Raw genomic sequence first — 9,293 nt, 5'->3', positions numbered from 1 at the left:
AAAAAAAAAAAAAAAAAAAACACGCAAAACTTCTACAGGCTCTTGCAGAGACCAATCTAGAACACATCAGAGCTAAAAGATGCCAGCGACTACCCTAAGAGACTGGGTCTCTTTGAAGCTGTATGCCTCAGATCTGTGGTCGGGCCTTCAAGCCTAACACACAGATTCTACTGGAGTAGACGAGTGCCGCGTGGCAGGTATGAGAAGCAGGAAATGATACTGAATGGATGTGCATGGGGAATTCACAGGTGAAGGAACAAGGAGTCACTGGGGAAATGAAATTTGCCATTTGTCCAGCCCTGGAGCCCTTGAGTCTTCTGTTAGCTGGATGTGGACAAGGATGAGAATTATTAGGTCCTGTTGGTTGCAGACAATTTTCTTCCCTCTGCTTCATCACTGAAATAAGACAATGAAAAAAAGTTCAGGGAACTACTACAGAAGCAGGAGCTTGAACAGGAGTCAGAGGGAGAAGAACAGCAGGAGGCTGGTGACATGCTGGAGCAGGGTGCGGAGGTGAGGCAGCATCAGGAGGAGGAGCAAGGCCAGAGAAGGAGGAGGAAGAGCAGGAGCAATAGGTAAAGAGGTATGGAAAGAAGCTGAAGAGGAGGAGTAGCAGCAGGAGGAGGAGCAGGAAGAGGAGGAACAGGAAGAGGAGTAGCAGGAGGAAGAATAGGAGGAAGTAGAGGAAAAGGAGGAGGAGCAGTAGCAGGAAAAGGAGCAACAGGAGGAAGAGGTACAGGAGGCAGAGGAGGACCTGGGCAAGGTCCCAGTTTGGGGATTGAAAACCCCAGCTTTGGGTGGAGTCAGCTCCTCACTGGTACTTAGTACTCACAGCCTTGAAGACAAAGCTGGGCGATGAACACCAGTTTTCTCCTTCCATCTCACTGGGGCAAGCCTCTGGTTTCTGCAGAGAACTTGCGTGGAGTCCATTTCTTGTTTGAACACCTTTTGACCCTGTGATAGCAAATTAAAACTTGATATGAACCCTGGCTTATTCTGTCCTTTCTGTCCCCTAAATTCTTGTGCTTTTACCCCCACCCCTCAGCCCCTGTGGGAAGTGGCATCTTGTACTCACCCTGGAATGCTCCATGTACAGTCATGTGTACTGACACTCTGGCTCCTCTTTAGATCTCCTGAAGGATAGAGTCTGTCCAGAATGTACACCAAACTAATGCCTCTCCAACGAGTAGGGCTAAGAGCCCCAAGTCTGACTGAGTTGCAAGACACCTTCATATCTTTACAATCCTTAGGCAATTGAGTCTGCTGCATTCAGACCCTCAGTGCCTGAGGGGTCTAGGGTCTCGATGTGGGCACAGGAGGAAGTAGGCTACTCCCGCTTTGGTGTTCTCCATCAATGTGGCCTAGATATAGGAGCATCAACAACCCCAAGGTGCTATGAGTTCTAAGAAGATGGTCGGGTAGGTCAAGGGGGAGGCACAGAGTGCGATGTATCTGGGAGAATTTACTGATGGAAGTGTAATCTCTTGGGCAGCAATAAACCCAGCCGGATTCCTACGATCTGGATGAGGAAGAGTGTTGTATATAAAAGTGATGTCATTAGCTTGTTCCATCATTGGTGTGAGAGGGTTGGGGTGTGGGCTCATAAGGCCACACCCCTCCCCGAGGAACTACAGGCATTTCATGGTTGCTAGGGGAGAGAGAGGCAAATTCCTCAATGGAGTAGTTCCTGATAAGTTGCACTTGCTCAAGTAAATAACTCCCCACCCATGCTGATACAGGCTGTAAATAATGCAGTGGGACAGAAAGACTTATAGGACAGGAAAAATAGGCCATGGACCTGTTCAGAAGACAAGAGGTTAAGTGGAGGGGGCAGGGATAAGAAAGAGGAGGATATATGTATGTATGTGTGTGTGCGTGTGTGCATGCACATGATATATATATACACACATATATACACATATGTATACATACAATATATGATTGTATATATGTTATATATATATATATATGATTGTACAAAAATAAATTTAAAATAAGAGAAAAATGTGACCTTATTGTACCAGAAAGTCACCTTATTTATGTTAAACTGGTATCAAAGAGTCAAATACAACCCTGAAGATAGGGGACCAAAGATGCAGAGGAAGCCCTGCATGAGTATAGTCCTGAGTGAATATGTACTGTTGACCAGGCACCATGAACTGGCAAAGCTTTTCTCTATCTGGGTCAGGCTCAGAATTAGCAAAGCCTTCTTCCACTGGCCCAAGTTCAGGTGTTTGTGAATGATTGAACAGTGTATAAATACTAGCAATTGCAGCTTCACCCTTCTGGAGATTTCCAGCCTGAGACAGCTGCCTTCAGACAGGACTAGCTGGCCCCTCCCCCTTGCTGTTCATCATAAAGGAGCTGAGGATCCTCGGTGCTCACACAAGCCATGGGATGCAATCTTTTCTGTACATGTGTCTGTGTGTCTGTCCCTCCTCCACTCCCTCACCTCCACTAGTCAGGGTTTCAGACTTAAGTGAGATGAATTGTAACAAGGGCAGAGATTCAGAAGGTCATGATATACCTGTGTGACAAGTGAGATCCTGCCTCACACTAATTTGTTTATTAACTTAAAACATAATAAAGAATTCAGGTCATAAACAGCTGGTGACAAGACTTGCTTATCTACTAGATGACCCAAATTTTGCTGCCAATGCCAAGGTTAGATAGCTCACAACTGCCTGTAACTCCAATTCGATGAGGCACAATGATCTGGCCTCTATGGGTACTCTACACACATGGATTACAGATACAGACAGGGGAGATAGTTTTCTATTTCACCAACAATGGTAATGGCTGTTTAAGCATAGCAGTTTCCCATGTCCCCAGTGTTTATGCAGAGGAAGGGAAAGCCAGGCTCCTGTGCACAGCGCATGTGTGCTGAGCCCAGGAATCTCCTCCTCCTGAGGCACTGTACCCTCACACTGTAGTTCTATTAATCCAACTACACAAAAAGATCTAGCCTTCACAGGGCTTTTTCAGGCTTTGAAGAAGTCCAGTAGAGAAGGGCATCCACAAGACAGGTGGGCAGGTAGCTCAAGGGGAGGTAGAAGAGCTTGGCATCCCAGCCAGCTGAGTGTCGGGTGCGAGGGTGACAGGCAGTCAGAGCGTGCTCCATGCAGTCAGTCACCAAAGAAAGGCCCTTGGTCCTCTGGCCCAATCTGTTTAGCCTTGTCAAGTCTACGCTGAATGAGGAATGATTTAGGTAGTTTTTCAGCTCCCACCACTCCTGTCTGACCACAACATAGAGGAGAATTTCTATTCTCTATGTTGGAGAATCAGTTCTATGACACCCAAGCCTAGCCTGTCCCAGTTCATCTAAAGGACCACAAAGAATCTTCAAGGAAGAACTGAAAATTCAGTCTCATTTATCTCAACTCAGGCAAAGTGCTGGTCTTATATGGCCTCCCATCCCTGACGTCTTACAGCCCCATGATCATGTCCTGGGTGCTGCCCTTTCTCCAGTGTGATCTTCCGGAGAGGACTGAGATGGGCTCAGCCTCCTGACCAGCTCCATATAGGCTATTAAGTGTAAAGACACTGTTGTGTTACTGTTGTGGTAAATAAATAAAAAATTCAGGCAGGGTTCCCACACTACTACCAGCAACTCTCTGCCCTGGTGTGGCACCACTGACTTTGTCTCTAGGTAGCCCCAATAGCGACCAATTGTGGTCTGCCTAAATCCAGTTCACTTGTCTCTGGAGCTGCTAGTTCCTTCCCAGCCATAAAACCCTGAGGTCTTCAGCCCTACCTTCCAGTAATCCAGTAAAACTAAACTATTGAAGCTTATAATTAACCAATCAGATTTATATATCAATAGATTCTCAATTCACAACATGACAATACAGTAGTTTTAGAACCAATTGATAATGATAAAAGCTGCCCTCCTAGATTAGACAAGTTATCTCAATTATTCTATCCTTTATGATATCATGTCTACCCGTGGCTATTTAAAGCCACACTGGTTCAGGATCTTTCTCCTGTCTGTTCTCCATCTTGCTTGTTCCTTCTTCTCCTCTGTGTCACTCTCTGTCCCTGCAACTCTTCACTCTGCCTCCCTTTTCCTTGTCCAATCACAGGCCTCCTGCTGCACTATTATTTTAATGTAACTGGACAGGGAAAATTTTGCCACATATTACCCTTTCTGTTTAATTAAATTAAAAAACTTTCTCTCAATATATAAATTGAGCACACTATTACCATTTTGTAATTTATAAGGTATAAGATAGACCTAACACCCAGTCTATCATTTTTTGTCATTAAGATAGAACAATGTCATCTGTCCTGGCTAAAAGACTTATATTTCTACACCTTACTTATATCCTGGTTTTAGATTATATGTCATCTGAAAATCATCTTCTCAAATCTGTTCTCTCAATGTAAATAGCCTGGGTTGTACTCTTTCAACCCCATCAGAAATCCAAGAATGACTAACATTAACTGAAAATATATAGGAAGCCTAACCCAGCTACAACAACTGAGACAAATTGTAGAGACAGCTTCCTACCTATGCAGCTACAGTAAGTCAGGAAGTTGGAGCATCTATCAGTCTTCTGGCTGAGGATCTTCTGACAGAACTTAAAGAACCAGGAATATTAAGGACTAGCCTATTTTGTCACAGTAGAACTAAGCGTTCCTAACCTCTAAATTGTGTCCTTTAAGAACAGTGTATGTCTGTGGAAAGATTGGGAATTTTTGGCCCAGTGGTGACCTAGCCATAATGGACATCCTCACCTGGAGGTAAGATGTTTAGCTGCTTCTTTGAGTCCACGAATAGGAAGCTGTTAGAAGCAGATTTGTCTCAACAACTAGTGAATAAATAACATTATATGTCACAATCTGAGGATCTGATGTTTTTGAAAACCAATCTATCTATATAAAGTAATCTGGACTGTTCTCTGACTAACTACTCAGCTGTTTCTAATTAAACATCTGAAAACACTCTTAACAATAAACTCAGAGCCATGAAGTTATTACTTCAAATTAGTAACAATTAAAAGGTTTGCTACAAAATGAGATTATGGCTATATAACAATTTTACTTATTCCCTCCATGTTCCAATTATGACCATTTCTATATTCCCTAGAAAGATAACTTACAGAAACCTCCCCTGGCCCTCAAACCCGGGGAACTGGCATAATGATTCTTCATAACTTCTTTAAGCCGAATATGGGCCTTGAGACATTTTGAAGGGGGTGGGAAGGGTAGGGAAAATAGGAGAGTTGGTTGGCCTTAAGAAGACCACACCAAGGATTGATTTAGTCTCCAATGGCTGTGTCTTGACTGGATCCAGCTGAAAGTCCAAGGCATAGGAGTTGAAGTGGGTCAGTTTAGCATATCTGACGAGGGGACTCCCCAAGGCTGTATATTCTGTAATACACAAATCTCAAAACAAAAATGTTAGTATTATCAAGATAAATTTTTTGTTTGATTCTTTGGAATCTAGTCCTTGGGAGGTCTCCCTTTGTCATATCTGATCTATATAACTCTGGGAGGTGGAAAGACACTAATCACCTTTTCTAAACATGTAAAGACAAAACCTTTCTCCCCAAATAGCATATCCTTGAGCCAGTAACCGGAAAACCTTTTTGACCTCTCTTGCAGAGGAATAATATAACCACAAAACTCAAAATCACACCTTTATTGAGAAGTAAAACCATCTAAAACAAATGAAATAAACTAAAATATTGTATGTATCTATTTTTAGGCCTTGCCTATTTTGTCAAGTAGGGTAAAACCTCAAGATTCCCGTGGATCCCACGTTAGACAGAATTTGAGTATCTTGTGATGTGAATAAAGCAATCTTTATATCATTTTATCGTTTGGCTCTCTGCCTGGTATAATATCTAACTGTTGATCTCTCTACCTGGCTCCACAGACAATATAACTAATACCTGTCCATAGCAGGCAATTATTATCATGGCCTCCCTACTGGTAGTCAGTGACTAATTTTCTCTATCCTAGTTTTGAAACACAGGCGAAATTCCCCCTGTGATTTGGACAAAATCTGTATATAAGTGTATCCTAAAAGTAAATAATCTCAATTTTAAATTTATATTTTAATCCATCTCTGTTCTAAGGAGTAGGCAACTTCATTCTTCTCCTGACTCAGAGCAGCCTGCAATTCCCCACAGCAGGAGACATCAGGGTCTGTTTGGTTTTAATTCTCTTGCTTGAGTCCATGACTTGTTCTAGCGCCACCTTTCTCTCACTTAGAAAATGAAACTTTAACTCTCAGGCTACTAACCTTAAATTCCTGGTGGATTCTTGCCTCATTTTAGGTGCCATCTGTTGCAGGAAATATTTTTTTTTAAAGGCTGGAAGGCTTCCCATGCTACTGCCAGCAACTCTCTGCTCCAGCACTGTCCCTCTGACTCTGTCTCTAGCTAGCGCCCCCCCCCCCAGTGACGCAGTGACCAATAGCAGCCTGCCCAGTTCTGGTTCACTTGTCTCAAGGGCCATGAGTTCTTTCTCAGCCATAAACCCCTTTGTTCAGCGGTCCTACCTTTCAATAACCAAGTTAAACAAAACTCTTAAAGTTGATAATTAACCAATTAGATTTGTATATCAATAAATTCTCAATTCATAAGATGCCAATACAATAATTTCAAAGCTAATTGATAATGATAAAAGCTGCTCTCCTAGATTAGACAAGTTATCCCAATTATTCTATCCTTTATGATATCATGTCTACCTGTGGGTATTTAAAGCCACACTGGTTCAGGATCGACTTCCTGTCCATCCTCCACCTTGTTTTGTCTTTCTCCTCCTATGAGTCACTGTTTTTTCCTGCACCTCTTTGCGCTGCATCCCTTTTCCCTGTCCAATCACAGGCCTTGCCAACCCTTCTCAGGTCATTCTCCTTATCTGTCTGATCCAAACTTCACTAACCTCCAAAGCCATGGTTTAAATCACAGGACACAGGAAATGACCTCATACTTTGCTCTAAAGATAAAAAGAGCCCCCAAAGAAGACAAGCTTTTAAAATTAAAATAATTGGTGTCTCCATTCTCCGCTGGATCCTCCCACCCAGGGCCTGCCAACCTGACTCCAGGGAATAAGTGAGTCACTCCCTTCTGATCTCACTCCATGGTCACAAGTGACATCAGAGCAGGGACACTTCCATGCTGCATATGGGTTTAAACTAGCCAGCACATGTGCATTTCATTCAGAGGAGGGCAGATTGCAATGCTTGGCACAAGCTGGTCCCAAACTCATCATTTGTGTGGATCTTGACAGTATGTCATGATGCTCAGAGACTGGGCATCAGCCAGCACCTTTGTATCTGAATCCCTTGGTAGAATTCTTTGCCTATTTCTTTGGTCATCATCAGTCTTGAGTAGTATCATAGGAGAATTTATGAGATGCAGTGTATAGACTAAGAACCCAAGAGTTCCTCAGGGCTCGCTTAAAGGATGCCAGGTATTTCTCACCATAGATCTCCCTGATTTCTGAGGTAGTCTGGTCTCACAGCATCTGGATGTTTGATTATAATCTGGCACTATTGCTCATAGCAGTCAGGAAGAACCAAGGCTCATTAATAGCCACCTTTACCCCAAAATAGGAGAGCTGCCTCCTGCAAGACAGAAGGATGTCAAGGGCTTCAGAGATCTTTCAGTGAGAACATTTCAATAAGAGTACATTAGCACCGGGCAGTGGTGGCGCACATCTTTAATCCCAGCACTTGGGAGGCAGAGGCAGGTGGATTTCTGAGTTTGAGGCCAGCCTGGTCTACAGAGTGAGTTCCAGGACAGCAAGGGCTACACAGAGAAACCCTGTCTCGAAAAACCAAAGAAAAAAAAAAGTACAACAAGAGCCTGTGGTGAGGAGAGGCCACACCCTTTGGATCTGGGATGTGCAGGAAATGGGGAAGGATTTTGTGATAAAGGCATCAACTCTGTGCTTTTGGATGTCACACTAAGTATTTGGTCCATGTATTTTACTTCCCTAAAACTAGACATTTTGTTCTACAGCACAGTAAAAGTAACACTTTTCTCCAAGTAGTGCAGATGCAGAGGATTCTGGTCCTTGTCCAAGTCACCTCCACCTCACCAGTATAGTAAGTCTCCATCTACCCCACATCTGTCCCAGGAAGCTCTCAGGAATCCCCACTTTCTTCCTGCAGGTGTCTCTAGGGAGTAACCTTCTGTATCAAACCCCCTCACATTGGCAGGCTAATTGTTCCCTGCCCCAAATGGAGGCCCAGGTTCCATCCCTTGGAAGGGCTGCATTGCCAACAGCTCAAAAGACATAGCATCCCCAAGTCTACCATTATCCACCTGATAACCACCCTCCTTCCATATCCGACCTGTCCATTCTCCAGGGAGAATCCCCCTACACATCCAGGATCCAGGTTCCAGGTTACCATGTTTCCTCTAATGCAGTCTAATCCTGTTATAGGACCTTAGGCAAATCTGATGGCTACTATGGTCAACACAGATGACTGGCCATGGCAACCCCACAGGAAGGTTTGAGTTCTTCCTTGTCTCCTCTCTCCCTCCCTTAGTTAGCATAGTCCTGATTGCCATGATTGAAGCACATATGTTAGGATAGAATGTGTTTATTGTGGATCCTATACGGGCCTGACATCTATTTGTAGAATTGGAAGAGATATTCGCTACAATTAAAAAAACATGGTGAGCATATAGAGGTGAGGGGAATGGATTCTTCACCCAAAAACTCCACAGTTCCAATTTTATCCCAGTAATTAACCCCCAATGCCCAACCTTCTCCATATCAGGAAAACTGAACTCAACTCATATCTTAGAAATGACCTCTACTAGAGACATGGAAATGTGCTGGCCAGTGAATGATCCAGTGAGGAGAAGGTGAGAGATACAGAACTCGAGTGTCCTTCCCATGATGGGGACTTTAAGAGTATGATTGAATAAAAACACTCCCAAAGCTTCCCTGAGGGACCCCTTCCCTTCCAGTGCCTGAGGGAGTCTGAGAAGGCCTCTACGCCATACTTGGAGATGCAGTAACCACCACCAATATAAGAAACTCGGCCCATGATGCTGGAGACATGGTAGCCTTCCTCACTAAGGACAGCATGTTCAGAGTCACGTCGACCACACCCAACGGGTTCATACCCAGTACACTTGCAAAGTCCTGTTTGTTCATCCACTCATTGGGACCCGAGCGGATGGAGATGCCAGCGTTGTTCACCAGATCCCAGAGCCCTGGGGACAGTGAGAAGAGAGAGTTACACAGTACAGGCTGAATTATGAATGAAATGCATATTCACGAGGTCAGACCACTGGGACCCATGTTTACTGGAGAATAGGATG

At 43.8% G+C, this 9,293-nt stretch overlaps 1 pseudogene; it reads right to left on the bottom strand.

The window, feature by feature from the left end:
* Nucleotides 1–2,968: 2,968 nt before the first annotated feature.
* Nucleotides 2,969–9,293, bottom strand: part of LOC116075947 — a 6,839-nt pseudogene continuing 514 nt past the window's right edge.

The sequence above is a fragment of the Mastomys coucha genome, unplaced genomic scaffold (assembly GCF_008632895.1).
Source record: "Mastomys coucha isolate ucsf_1 unplaced genomic scaffold, UCSF_Mcou_1 pScaffold4, whole genome shotgun sequence".
Classification (NCBI taxonomy): domain Eukaryota; kingdom Metazoa; phylum Chordata; class Mammalia; order Rodentia; family Muridae; genus Mastomys; species Mastomys coucha.
This window is presented reverse-complemented; position numbering and strand designations above follow the sequence as displayed.